At 43.3% G+C, this 13,000-nt stretch overlaps 1 protein-coding gene across 2 annotated transcripts in view; it reads right to left on the reverse strand.

Annotated features, from left to right (window-relative positions):
• Positions 1–13,000, reverse strand: part of LOC310691149 (caspase recruitment domain-containing protein 8-like) — a 47,397-nt gene that overhangs the window by 10,807 nt on the left and 23,590 nt on the right. The gene's annotated exons all lie outside the window — the stretch shown is intronic.

A 13,000-nucleotide genomic window follows, 5' to 3' on the forward strand; every position in this document is an offset into this window, starting at 1 on the left:
AGTAGATAAATAGGGACCGCTTACTGGCGGGAAGGTAAACGGCATTCCGTGTGCTGCGCTGGCTCGCCAGATGCAGCTTTGTCAAGCTAGCCACATGACCCGGAAGTGTCTCTGGACAGCGCTGGCCCCCGGCCTCTTGAGTGAGATGGGCGCACAACCCTAGAGTCTGTCAAGACTGGCCCATACGGGCAGGGGTACCTTTATTAATAAACGTATCTGCAAATTGCTGCCTGATGCACATAAAATAAAGTTCCACAAGGTGGCAAAAAAGGTCTGTGGTTTTCTTTACCCTGCAAAAGTGTCCTGGAAGTTCACTCCATTGTCTCTCGAGGCAAATTTTCTCTGAAATTGTAATGGTCCAAATATTCCTGAACCTAGCAGGCAGATCTAGATTTCCCAGACTTCTCCACTTACAAACTACTGTCTGTCTTGTAACAATGAATAAGAAAGTTAGCAGTTCTTTAAATTTAATATTAGAATTTGGTCTTACAAATAACGACAATAAAAATAGCTTAGATGCAAGAGCAATGCAGTTTTAACCAGTTTGTTATGAACATTAGCTCAGAATGGCTTAAAAAATGTGCATTCCCACTAAAGCTGGTAGTGTGTACATTTACTATTGCAGCCCCAACAAGAGTTTGCACTAACTTTAGATGACAAATGAGAAAATTGAGCCAGTGTTCTATCGCAGCAGTTAAATGCCTTAGGAGACGTTTCCATAATATTTCCCAATACTGTTTTAACTCCTTTTTTGGACCGTCATTTATAGCATCTTTCTTCATCAATCACTGCTTGCAAGCCAGTTTTCCATACTTTCTTTAAACCTACTAACAGCCTGCTTTGTTTGTCAAGGAAGTTTGTGATACTATCTCACTTTCTCCCTCAAACCAGCATTTAGCATAGCTTGTTCAAACCTTGTTAAATTCCTGTTGGCATGGGATTCTCTCATGGCAATTCCCAGTGTCCTTTAACAATAAATCCCACTTCCCGGGGACTTCCGGTGCAGCGCGATCTCGCCGCAAGCGGGGGTTTTACCGTGAGGGAAATCCCGGGCTATTTTGGAGGATTAGGGGTGCTACAGGGCGCGGTAGCCCCCAAAAATACCTCTGATGGGTGTCCAGAAGGTCAGGTTCCCAGTGGGACTAGAAGTGGTCAGCCCGGCCATCAGGTAGCTTCACAAGAAGTGAAGAGAATGGCGGAGCGGATCCACGGGTCGAGGGAAGCCATTATCCACCTCCGAATAGCGAAGCCCTGAGCTTGCTGAGAAAGCGCTATGCTCTCAAATTAAAGGACTCCGGCTTTAAATTATTTGAAAACTTGAAGATTTAACAACAAGGAAGTCACGGAGAAATAAGAAGAAGTTTGCGGAGTTCAGCCGAAAACCGAAATCAACTTTGACGCAGCGCTACTTGCAGAGCTGGGAAAGTGAAAGTGAGTTGCCTTAGCGGCTACTGTTTTTTCTCCTCTATGAACTCTTCTGAAAAGTAACTTTTTAGGAGGATACAATATATCAAAGATACTATCGAAGATAAGGGAGAACAGAAGAGTAACTTTTGCAATTTAAAGTCCTTGGTGTAACGGAGGGCATAAATATAAGGAGGAAGCGCTTCTCCACTTTCGTTTTCAAAGAACAAAGGACAGTGAAACGAAAGAGAAGGCTTCGACGCAATTAAGAACTTTTAAGTACAGCGAGCAGACGAAATATTAAAGAACAATTACACTTGTATTGGTTGTGGCAAACTATTTCTATTTTTAACTCCTTGGTGTTTTTATTTCTTTTTGGAATCCTTGATATATATAAGAGACTGAATTGTTGGAGAAATAGAATATTTCTATCTTTTTTGAAACAACGCTACACCAATGAGGTTTTGAGACCTCTAGTGGTTGGAATAAGACAGTATAATTTGTTTTCCTCTATTTTTTTTTTTTTTTTGGAGAAACTTGTTGGAAGTTGGATATAATACTGGATATTGGACACAAATTTGAACTTTGAGTATCTTGGATTTATAACTGTGTCACTTTTTGTTACTTGTGAAATTGGACCTTGAACTATTTCCTCTTTTCTTCTTTACTTGGATGCTTATCATATATAACGCTTCAGAACTGGAAGAAGCTTCTCTCTTTCCAGTGGATTAGCCTGAGTGGAGGCAAGAAGAAGGCACTGCGAGAATCCCGTATTGACTCATGGTGATATATATATAATTGAAGGACCATTAATAGCAATATTAAGAGGGTAAAACTGGATGACTGAATAATTAAAATTGTAAAATTGTAGAATTGTAAAATTGAAATTGAATAATTGGAAAAGTGTTAAATTGATAAATCTTGAGGGAGTGGCAAAAGGTTGCTATTGTATTGGTGGGATATAATAGAGTAAAATGTCAAACCCATCGAAGAAAGCGACTGATGGGGGGACACCTGCTGAAAGGAAAGGGTCAAAACAAGAAACAGACTTTAAGGCAGATATTTTAAGAATGTTTGCGGAAATTAAACAGAGTGAAAAGAATTTAGAGTCTAAATTAGAGCAGGTGGATAACAAGATTGGAAAAATGGATAAAAAAAATTGATGAAACAGTCAATGAACTGAAAGGGCAAATAAAAGAAGCGTTCAGGAGAACGCAATCTGTAGAGGAGGGATTAAAGAAGACAAGATTGGAAATGAAGGATGTTAAACGGGAAGAAGAAAGGATTAAAGTAGAGATGTTGGAATTAAATAAAGCACAAGAGGAAATGAAGGATGTAATAGCCATGAATGAATTGCGGCAAAGGGAAGTGAATTTGAGACTCAGAGCCGTGCCGGAGACACAAGGAGAAAATATCAAAGAGAAACTGATAGTGGAACTAGCGAAATGGATGGAACTGCCAGCGGAAGAAATGGCTAAAAATGTTCAGAATGCATTTAGAATGCGAGTGAAAACAACAAAAGCAAAAAGATTTACAGGGGATTGTCTGATTATATTTAAAGATAGAGAAATGAGAAACATGATTTTACAGAAGAACAGAGAAAAGAGGCTGAATATGGATGGGAATTTCATAATCATTTTTAAAGACATACCAATTAGACTACTTAAACGAAGAGATCCCTATAAATCATTGGTACAGACATTGAAGAAAAATAACATCGAATTTAGATGGGAGTTCCCGGAAGGAATATCATTTATGTATAGAAGCAAGAGACACAGACTGACAAACCCAGAAGAAACTGGTAAATTTTTGAGAAAATATAAGGAATTAAGATCAGATGTGGACGGAACCAAAGGAGCAGAGGGAAGATCACCAGGAGAATCAAAACCAGAGGAAGAAGAGGGAGAGAACGGAAAGCATACAGATGAAGAAGAAGAGGAGGAAGAAGAAGAATCAGCTAAATTATAAAAATAAAAATAAAAATTATTTAAAATCTGGACATCATGACGTTAAAAATCTGGAATTGGAACATTAATGGGATGAATGAAAAAAAGAAGAGGAATAAAATTGAACAATTTTTTAAAAAGAAAAATTTGGATATTATTTGTTTACAAGAAATGCACGTGGCAAGAAGACACAAAAAATATTAATCAATAAAAGATTGGGAAATGAATTTGCATCTTCAGATAAGGAGAAGAAAAGAGGAGTGGTTTTGTATATTAAAAACAAAATTGAAGCTCAACAAATTTTCAAAGATGAAGAGGGAAGGATAATCGCGGTTCGAATCAAGTGGCAAGGAGAAAACTTGATTGTAGTCGGGATTTACACACTAAATGGTAATAAGACTGAATTCTACAAAACCCTAGAAGAAAAATTATTTGAATATATGGATCAGAAAATTATATCAATGGGTGATATGAACGGAGTGGTTTTGCTGGAAATGGATAGACTTAGAGAAGGAACAAGCAAAGAAGGGAAGTTACCAAAATCTTTTTTTTCATTGATAAAAAATTGTAATTTGATAGATATTTGGCGTCTTAGACATCCGTTGGATAAACAATTTACTTACTACTCCGAACCGAATCAGTCGATGTCAAGGATAGATCAGATTTGGATTTCGAGCGAACTGAGTCCAAGAACCCAACAAATAGAAATTAAACCGAAAGTAATTTCCGATCATAGTCCAATAGAATTTGAATTGAAAAGTTTTGAGGAAAGAACTTTCAGATGGAGATTGAAAGACTATCTTCTGAACGACCAGGAAATTGTGGAAAAAGCACAAAAGAAGCTAACAGAATACTTTGTTGACAATTGTAATAAAGGTACAAAGACCAAAGTGGTTTGGGATGCAAGCAAGGCAGTAATGAGAGGATTCTTCATACAGCAGAACACAATTAAAAATAAGAATAGAGAAAAGGGAAAAGAAGAAATCTTGAAGCAGATAATGGACAACGAACAAAAACTAATTAAGAAACCAAACAGCTCGAAAATAAAAGAAAATATTAAAGTCCTACAAGCTCAGTTCGCTACTATAATAAATAGAGAAGTGGAATGGAATATCAAAAAACTGAGACAAAGAAATTTTGAATTCTCAAACAAATCAGGAAAATGGCTTGCATGGCAAATTAAAAAAAGAAAGGAACAGAGTACAATAAATAAAATTACATTAGAGGGAGAAGAGCTAACCAACCCGAAAGAAATCAGAAAGGGGTTCTTGGACTATTATAGAAGGCTATACAAAAATAAGGAAAGGAATAATCTGAGGAAAATAGAGAGATTTTTGAAAGATAAAAAGGTGCAGAAGATCCCGACAGATAAAAAAGATCAACTGAATACCCCAATTGAAATAGAAGAGATAAAAGAAGTAATAAAAAATTTAAAAAGGGGGAAGGCTCCAGGGCCAGATGGATTCACCGCGTGCTATTACAAAGAGATGAAATCTATTTTGATGATGCCATTGAAGGAAGTGATGAATAACATTCTAAGAGAAGGAGAAATCCCGGAAACATGGAAAGAGGCATACATTACAATTATTCCAAAACAGGATTCAGATCTAACCCAAGTCAAAAATTATAGACCGATTTCACTGCTGAACACAGACTATAAAATATTTGCAGGAATTCTTGCAAAGAGGATGAAGAACATACTATTAGAAATTATTCATAAGGACCAGGCAGGTTTTCTTCCAGGCAGGCAGATGAAAGACAATATAAGAAATATAATTAACATGATGGAATATCTGTCTGCCAGGAACGATAAACAAGCCATAATGATGTTTGTGGATGCAGAGAAGGCATTCGACAATGTAGTATGGGACTTTATGTTGAAAAATCTGGAACATATGGAAGTTGGTAAAGATTTTTTTAATGGGATAAAGGCAATTTATACAGAACAAAAAGCTAAATTGATCATAAATAATGTAGTTACAGAAGAAATAAAGATACAGAAAGGAACAAGACAGGGATGCCCACTCTCACCACCATTATTTACAACGGTGTTAGAAGTCCTCTTGAATTCAATTAGACAAAATAATAAAATAAAAGGAGTGACAATTGGACAAAATGAATATAAGATTAAAGCGTTCGCAGATGACTTGGTAATAATGATCGAAGAGCCAACAACTACAGTAAAAGAAGTATTGGAGGAAATGGAACAGTTTGGAGAAGTGGCAGGTTTTAAATTAAATAAGAGGAAAACGAAAATGATTGTGAAGAATATGGACCAAAGTGCAATAGAAATAATGCAACAACAATCACAGATAGAGGTGGTTAAAAAGGTTAAATATCTTGGAATATGGGTAACTCCTAAAAATATAGATTTATACAAGAATAATTATGAACCAGTGTGGAATGAAATAAGAAAGGACCTGGAGGTGTGGGGAAGAATGAAATTGTCATTTTGGGGAAGGATCTCTACAATTAAGATGAATGTGCTACCAAAATTGTTGTTCTTATTTCAGACTATCCCCATAATTAAGGGGAATAGAGTCTTCAAAGAGTGGCAAAGAGCGATTTCAAGATATATTTGGCAGGGCAAAAAGTCAAGAATTCAATTTAAACTGTTAACAGATATAAGGGAAAGGGGAGGCTTTGCCCTGCCTGATTTGAAATTGTATTATGAGGCATCATGCCTTTGCTGGTTGAAAGATTGGGTTAAACTAGAAAACAACGAACTGCTTGATTTAGAGGGGTTCGACAACAGATTTGGTTGGCATGCGTACCTATGGTACGAGAAAAGGAAAGTCCATAAAGGTTTCGAAAACCACATCTTCCGAGGTCCTCTAATTGAAATATGGGATAGGTATAAAAACTTATTAGAATTTAGAGTGCCACACTGGTTATCTCCTCTAGAAGTTTTGAGTGTAAAGAAAACTAATATGAGAAGTAAATGGATAACATATAGTCAACTGTTAGTTAAAGAAGGAGGAAAATGGAAAATGAAACCATATGAGCAGGTTAAAGACTATGTATATGATTGGTTACATTATTTTCAAATAAATGAAATGTTTAGGAAAGACAGTAAGGAACATGGATATGCGGACAAAGACTCTAAATTTCAGATGGAAATCATAGATAATGATGGGAAAACACTATCCAAAATGTACAAGTTGTTGCTAGAATGGAATTTAAAGGATGAAGAAGTCAAGTCAGTAATGATTCACTGGGCTAGAGATGTGGGCCACAACATACAATTTGAGGATTGGGAAAAACTATGGAAGGAGGGTCTTAAATTTACTGCATGTATGACGTTAAAGGAAAATGTCATGAAGATGTTTTATAGGTGGTATATGACACCTGTAAAACTAGCAAAAATGTATAAGATATGTAACAAGTGCTGGAAGTGCAAAGATAAAGAGGGTTCCTTCTACCATATGTGGTGGGAATGCAAGAAAGTGAAAGACTTCTGGGAAAAAATATATAATGAATTAAAGAAGATTCAAAATATACGTTTACAAAGAAACCAGAAGTCTTTCTGTTAGGGATATTAGGGAACGAGATAAAAAGAAAAGATTGCAATTTTTTTCAATATGCAGTAACAGCGGCAAGAGTGTTACTAGCCCAGAAATGGAAACAGCAGGAAATACCGACTGTGGATGAGTGGAGAATGAAGTTGTTAGATTATGCGGAGCTGGATAAATTGACAGGAAAGATTAGATACTTAAGAGACCAAAAGTTCATCGAGGACTGGGGGAAATTTGTGGAATATCTGGAATATATAAGTGAGGGACAGGTAACGCTAATGGGATTTAAAGAAGCACTGTGAAAGGCTAAGAAATATTGTCTAAAGGGAACAGAAAGAAAGATATAAATAAGTTCAATATAAAATCAAGAAATGCCTAACTTTAATTATAACTACGGATGATTTACGGATAAGCTGGAGGAAGTCTTGAAAGTGATTATGTTGTAATATTTTGATGTGAAACTAATATGTTATTTGCTTGTTTTTTTTCTTTTTTTTGGATGTAAACTAATAATTTTTTTTTATAAAAAACCCCAATAAATCCCACTTCCCAGGTAACTTTGGGAATTATAGTTCTGTGAGGTCTCCTAACAACTTTCAGCACTCATAACAAATGACACTTCCCATGATTCTTTGTGGGGACCAATGACAGTTTAAAGTGGTAAGATGCCATTGTAAACATACAGTGCAGATGGGATCCAGGAAATCCAAAGTGTTGTTTCTTATATGCATATCAAAAGTCCACGAGGTGGCAGCAAAGTCCATCAAATTAGCCCTCACATTGAGTACTCTCAAGCGATGGTGAGCTTTTCAGACCCTGCAATATACAGAGTCTTTCTGTATCATCTTTCTCAAGACATTTTGGCACCTGAGGTTGAAGAAACTAGGCTTTCTTTCACTCAGATCAAAGACCCAGTTTGGCACACTCCCATGTGCATTTGCATACACACACACACACACACACACACACACACACACAGGTTGGGAGCTTCAATGGCGTCCCTTTGGAGGTTTCCTCTGGGGCAAAAGACCTGGCTAGCTAGTCAGTCTCCCCCAGCTATGGCACTGCCTGAGGTGAACTACAAAATGCCACCCCTCCTGATCAGGGAAGAGTGAATTTTGACATCAAGAACCAAGAATAAAGATCTACATCAGGATCTGCTGTATCTGTGGATCATGCTGCCTAAGGCAGACACTTCACCCTGCCTTATAGAAGCGAAGTTCTGGGTGCCCAGGTCCCTTCAGCAGCCCCCAATAAAATATATGAGCCTTACCCCACACCACCGCCCACAGTTGATGGGCTGTGTCATTCAAATGCTGTGCATGCACTGTTAGTTTCTGTTTGTTCCACTGTGCAGCTGCTTAGAGTCACAAGACTCTGTTTACATTCCAGAGACAGTCCAGGGTGTTGGAAGTCTCACGGGAGACGGATGTGACGTTACTGGTTTCCTGTTCCTTTGTTTTGTTTCAGTTGGTCTCTGCTCTCACAGAGAGAGGATGTGTTTTCTGTCTGCGTAGTAAGAAATAAAGCATAGCGATGTAGCCATAAATCTCATCACTTCCGCATGCTGCTTTGATTCTCTGCTGAATGGGAATGTGCCTGAGCCTCATCAAAGGCTCAGGTCGTTAATCATGTCAGAGGGCGATTCCGAAGGACTCGGCTGGAGGAAGATGAGCTTTATCAGCTCGGTCGAACGCAGATTCCGACATCCACCACATCATGTGACCAATTATGCAGGGTGGGGCTTACCTTTTCCCCGCCCCCACCAATATTTTATTCAAGTTGGCTGCCCTGCCCTGCCCTTGGGTGGACTTTCAAATGTTATAGTCATGGCCTCTTTCCAACTATGAGTGATAAGCAATCTAGCAACAAAGGGGAGGAAAACAATTAGGTGCTTTAAGGTAAAGCCAGCTTTATCCCCGTAAAAAAAGAGAGAGAAAGCAAAGTTTCGGGTAGAAATCTATCCAATAATCACACTGATTTCCTTCTGATAAGGAAAATTCTGGGTTAAGGCTATTCAACGGCCCAGGTCATCGGGACTGAGGACGTGGGTATGTGTGGTCAGAAAGGAAGGAAGTTCCAGCCAAAAACCAGAGCAAAACAGCTGTTAGTAGACTACTGTGGGTTAAACCACAGAGCCTAGGGCTTGCCTATCAGAAGGCTGGCAGTTCGAATCCCCGCGACGGGGTGAGCTCCTGTTGCTCGGCCCCTGCTCCTGCCAACCTAGCAGTTCGAAAGCACGTCAAAGTGCAAGTAGATAAATATGTACCGCTCCAGCGGGAAGGTAAATGGTGTTTCCATGTGCTGCTCTAGTTCGCCAAAAGCAGCTTAGTCATGCTGGCCACATGACCCTTGGCCGATAAAGCGAGATGAGCGCTGCAACCCCAGAGTTGTCCGTGACTGGACCTAATGGTCAGGGGGTCCTTTTACCTTTAACATGTTATAAAAGTGGAGGGCTTACAGAACTTCAAGGCTTACAGAACTTCAACATTTGCTGACTTTTCCAGACATCTTTCCCAATGCCTCTTAAGTACCCACCACCAAAAGAACAATAACAGTCTTTACATTTCCTTGCCCTCAGGGCAGGGGCGTACAAAGGGGTGGGGGTGCAGGCTGCCCCAGGTGCCATCCCTGAGAGGGGTGACAAAAAATCGGCCCACTGCTGCATGGTGGATCGCCCGCCCTGACGATGATGCGGCGCATGGGGGATTGCCCATCCACCACCAACGCCGCCAACACTGCAGCATGAGGCAGATTGGGCTCCCCTCACAGCTCGTCCTGCAGCCAAGGCCACAGCATGCAGCGGATTGTGCCCCCCCCCATGTGCAGCTCACCCTTGCAAGAGGGATTGATCTCTGGGAATTATGGCTAAAGTGTAGGTGGGTTCAGGGGCTGGGGCAGGGGGAGGCAGAAGGAGAGCCTTCAAGGGGAGGGGGGGAGGAAACAACAACAACAACCGGGTTCAACCGGAGGCTTATTCACAAGGAAACCTATATTGCCAGCCACTGCTTCAACCACCATGAAATGGTTGAGATTTGAAAGTGGTTTGGTTGGGGTGGATCGTGTCCACAGAAGTTTTGGACCAAGTGAGTCTTTGCGTCGTTGCCCTGTGCTCCCGGGCTGCTCTCTGGGGGTGGGGGAGCTGCGCTGTTTTGCGGGTGGCCTCCCCAGGAAGGCTTGCGAGCCGCAGGCCCTGATGACGGGACGCCCAACTCCTGTTGCCTTCTTGAGTTCCTGCTTCTGTGTTCATGGTGGGAGATAAAGGCAAAAAGAGTCCTTTCCTTGAGGGTTAAAATGATGTTGGAATTGAAATAATCGGTCAAAGTACTGATTTTATATTAATTTCTAAAGCTAGGTATCTTTTTCTGAGCTGTTTGGTTAAAAGGAAACATTTTGGAACAGTCTTAGATTCATTGTATCAAGAGTTGCTCTGCGGGCTCTGAATTCTGCCCGATAGGGGGTGCTGTTCGGTAACTATAATTGGCTAGCTGTCAAAATCCTGAGCTTCTGATTGGTCGGTTGCCGGTAGTATGCAAAGTTCATTGATCAGTTTTATACTTTACATACAGAAATCACATACAAAGAGACAGGGTTTTTGTTTATTAGAAAAGTGTGTGTCTTGTGCTTGTGCCTCCAGCCAAGAGAGGACAGAGGGACTGTCTCCTTATGAGATAGCTTAGAAAAGTAACATACACCTGGAAACTAAGTCTGCCTTCTGGGATCAGAATGTGAGTAAATTCTTTTTATACTTTTATAGAAAACGGTGTCATGTCTTATCTTTTATGAGGAAATAAGGGGAAAATACCAGAACAGTTATTATAGAGGCTTTAGCGAGCCTGAGCAAACACATCCGCTGTGAGTTTAAAAAGGGGAATGTTACTCTGCTAAAATTGTGGAACTTGTTAACACAAGTTGGAAAGGCTATAATCAAACAATACATCCTCTCCTGCATCCCTGAACATTCTCAGGGGGGGGGGGAGCTTCAGATTTGTATTGATTGGTATTGATTGGGGGGCACCTGCTTGTGGTGCCAAAGGGCTTGTGGTGCCAGGGCCAAAGCTAGAGGGTGGCCAGTAAGGCCACCGCCAGGGGCGCACAATCGGTCTCCCGGTGGAGCAGCTCCGCGCGCAGCGCTGCTTCCTGATCTGCGGCCAGCAGCTCCCGGTGCTTGGGCTGGTTCTGCGCCAGCAGCTGCCGGCTTTCGTCGCCCAGGGACATGACTGCCTTGTCCCGCTGCTGCACCCGCACGGACATATAGACCAGGAACTCCAGGCACTCTGCTCACAGCGCTTGCGCCTCCTGTTCTAGGAGCTCGTGCTGCGCGCGACCCTCGGGGGGCCGCCCCTCCTCTTTGGGTTGCGCGCGACCCACGGGGGGCTGCGCCTCCTCTTTGGGTTGCGCGCGACCCACGGGGGCCTGCGCCTCCTCTTTGGGTTGCGCGCGACCCACGGGGGGCTGCGCCTCCTCTCTGGGCTGCGAGTGATCCTCGGGGTGCTGCGCGTCTTCTCTGGGCTGCGAGTGATCCTCGGGGGGCTGCGCGTCCTCTCTGGGCTGCGAGTGATCCTCGGGGGGCTGCGCGTCTTCTCTGGGCTGCGAGTGATCCTCCGGGGGCTGCACGTCTTCTCTGGGCTGCGAGTGTTCCTCGGGGGGCTGCGCATCTTCTCTGGGCTGCGCGTCCTCTACCGGCTGGCTGCGCCCGCGGCACGTTCTTCCTCTGGCATTTGCAAGGCATCCTGAGCCCTGGAGGAGGAAGAACAAGAAGGGCGCTGGAGGCTGGCCAAGAGCGGAGCAGCTGTGCCGCGGAACCGACTGATCCTGGGCCCTCAGGGGAGCGGAGGAAGATCCGCCTACGGCTGCCCCGAACCGGGTGGCCTTGGCCACTCAGAGGAAGCTGCCAGCAACGCCCTTTTAAAAGCAGATGAAACGAAAGTTGGCCGCGCTCTTAATGGGCTTTGGGGGTGGGGTGGAGGAGGGCTGTGCCGGGCTCAGGGGAGTCGAAAGGGAGCGGGCACCAGGCAGGAAGGGCCTCTACCTGCTGGCTGCGCTGGAGGGTCCTTTGCAGCGCCCATAAACCTTTTATTAAGAAATAATATTTTAAATATTGGATTGTCTGGGAAGGAATTCATTACAAGGTGAAGTGCCTGAGGAATTGAATGGGTGGAGGGTAGAGGGGTTGGAGGAGAGGCGGAAAGAGGCGCTAATTTCTCCGTGGCTAGGGGACGCAGTTTTGGACGCATCTACCAGGGGCGCAAGATCCCTTAGCTACGGCCCTGGCCGCTGCGCTCCCTCCCCAGCCGCTCCTTACTGTTCCCGGTGGCGATCAGGAGCTCCTCGGCGCGGTCCTTGCAGTTGATGGCTTTCAGCACCTTGGCGGTCAGCTGCACGGCGTACTTCTCGGTGTAGAAGCTGACCATCATGTTCGTCAGGTCCAGCGTCTCCGCCTTCTGCAACTTCCCTCGGGGGATGTTCGCGTTACCCCTGCGCACGGGGACCTCGTTCAGCTTGGCCTTGAACCTCCTCAACTCGCCCTCACTCAAGTTCTCCAGGCACGTCAGCAGGCAGTCCCGCGCGCTCCTCGCCATGGCGCACCTTCAAGTGTCTGCAAGAAATGAACCTTGCTTCGCGGAAACTGCAAAATTGAAAGCAGGCATGGTGCCTGGGGTGGGGTGGGGGATGGGGATGTAGGACTCGGATTGGTGCAGCGGGAGGAGAGATGCGTGGCCTGAGTGAAAGCTCCAAAAGGTGCCGGAAACGCTCCCCCGAGGCTCCCGCGCTTTTCTCTGTCTGTTTACTTAGCAAGCTGGGCAGAGACGGTTTATCCCATTATAAACATTTGCTTACAAAAGGCGCTTAGATAGTAGTGGAGCAAGGCAAGTGTAGCTGTAGGGCGGCAGGCAGCCTCCTCGGAGGCCCCGCGATCTCCCCCCGCCAAAAAAAGCTCAATAACTCTAGCTCCCCCAAAATCTGGCTCCCCCAAAACGCATGCGCGACGAAACTCGGAAGTATACACTTCTGGGTTTGCCACCTTTGCAAGCCGAAAAGACGCAACATGAACCTAATGCAACAGGAGGTATAACTGTACTGTACTGTACATTGAACCTGCACTGCTGACCCCGTAGCATTCCCCCCCCATAT

This window comes from Podarcis liolepis (assembly GCF_965112155.1).
Source record: "Podarcis liolepis genome assembly, chromosome: 13".
Taxonomy (NCBI): domain Eukaryota; kingdom Metazoa; phylum Chordata; class Lepidosauria; order Squamata; family Lacertidae; genus Podarcis; species Podarcis liolepis.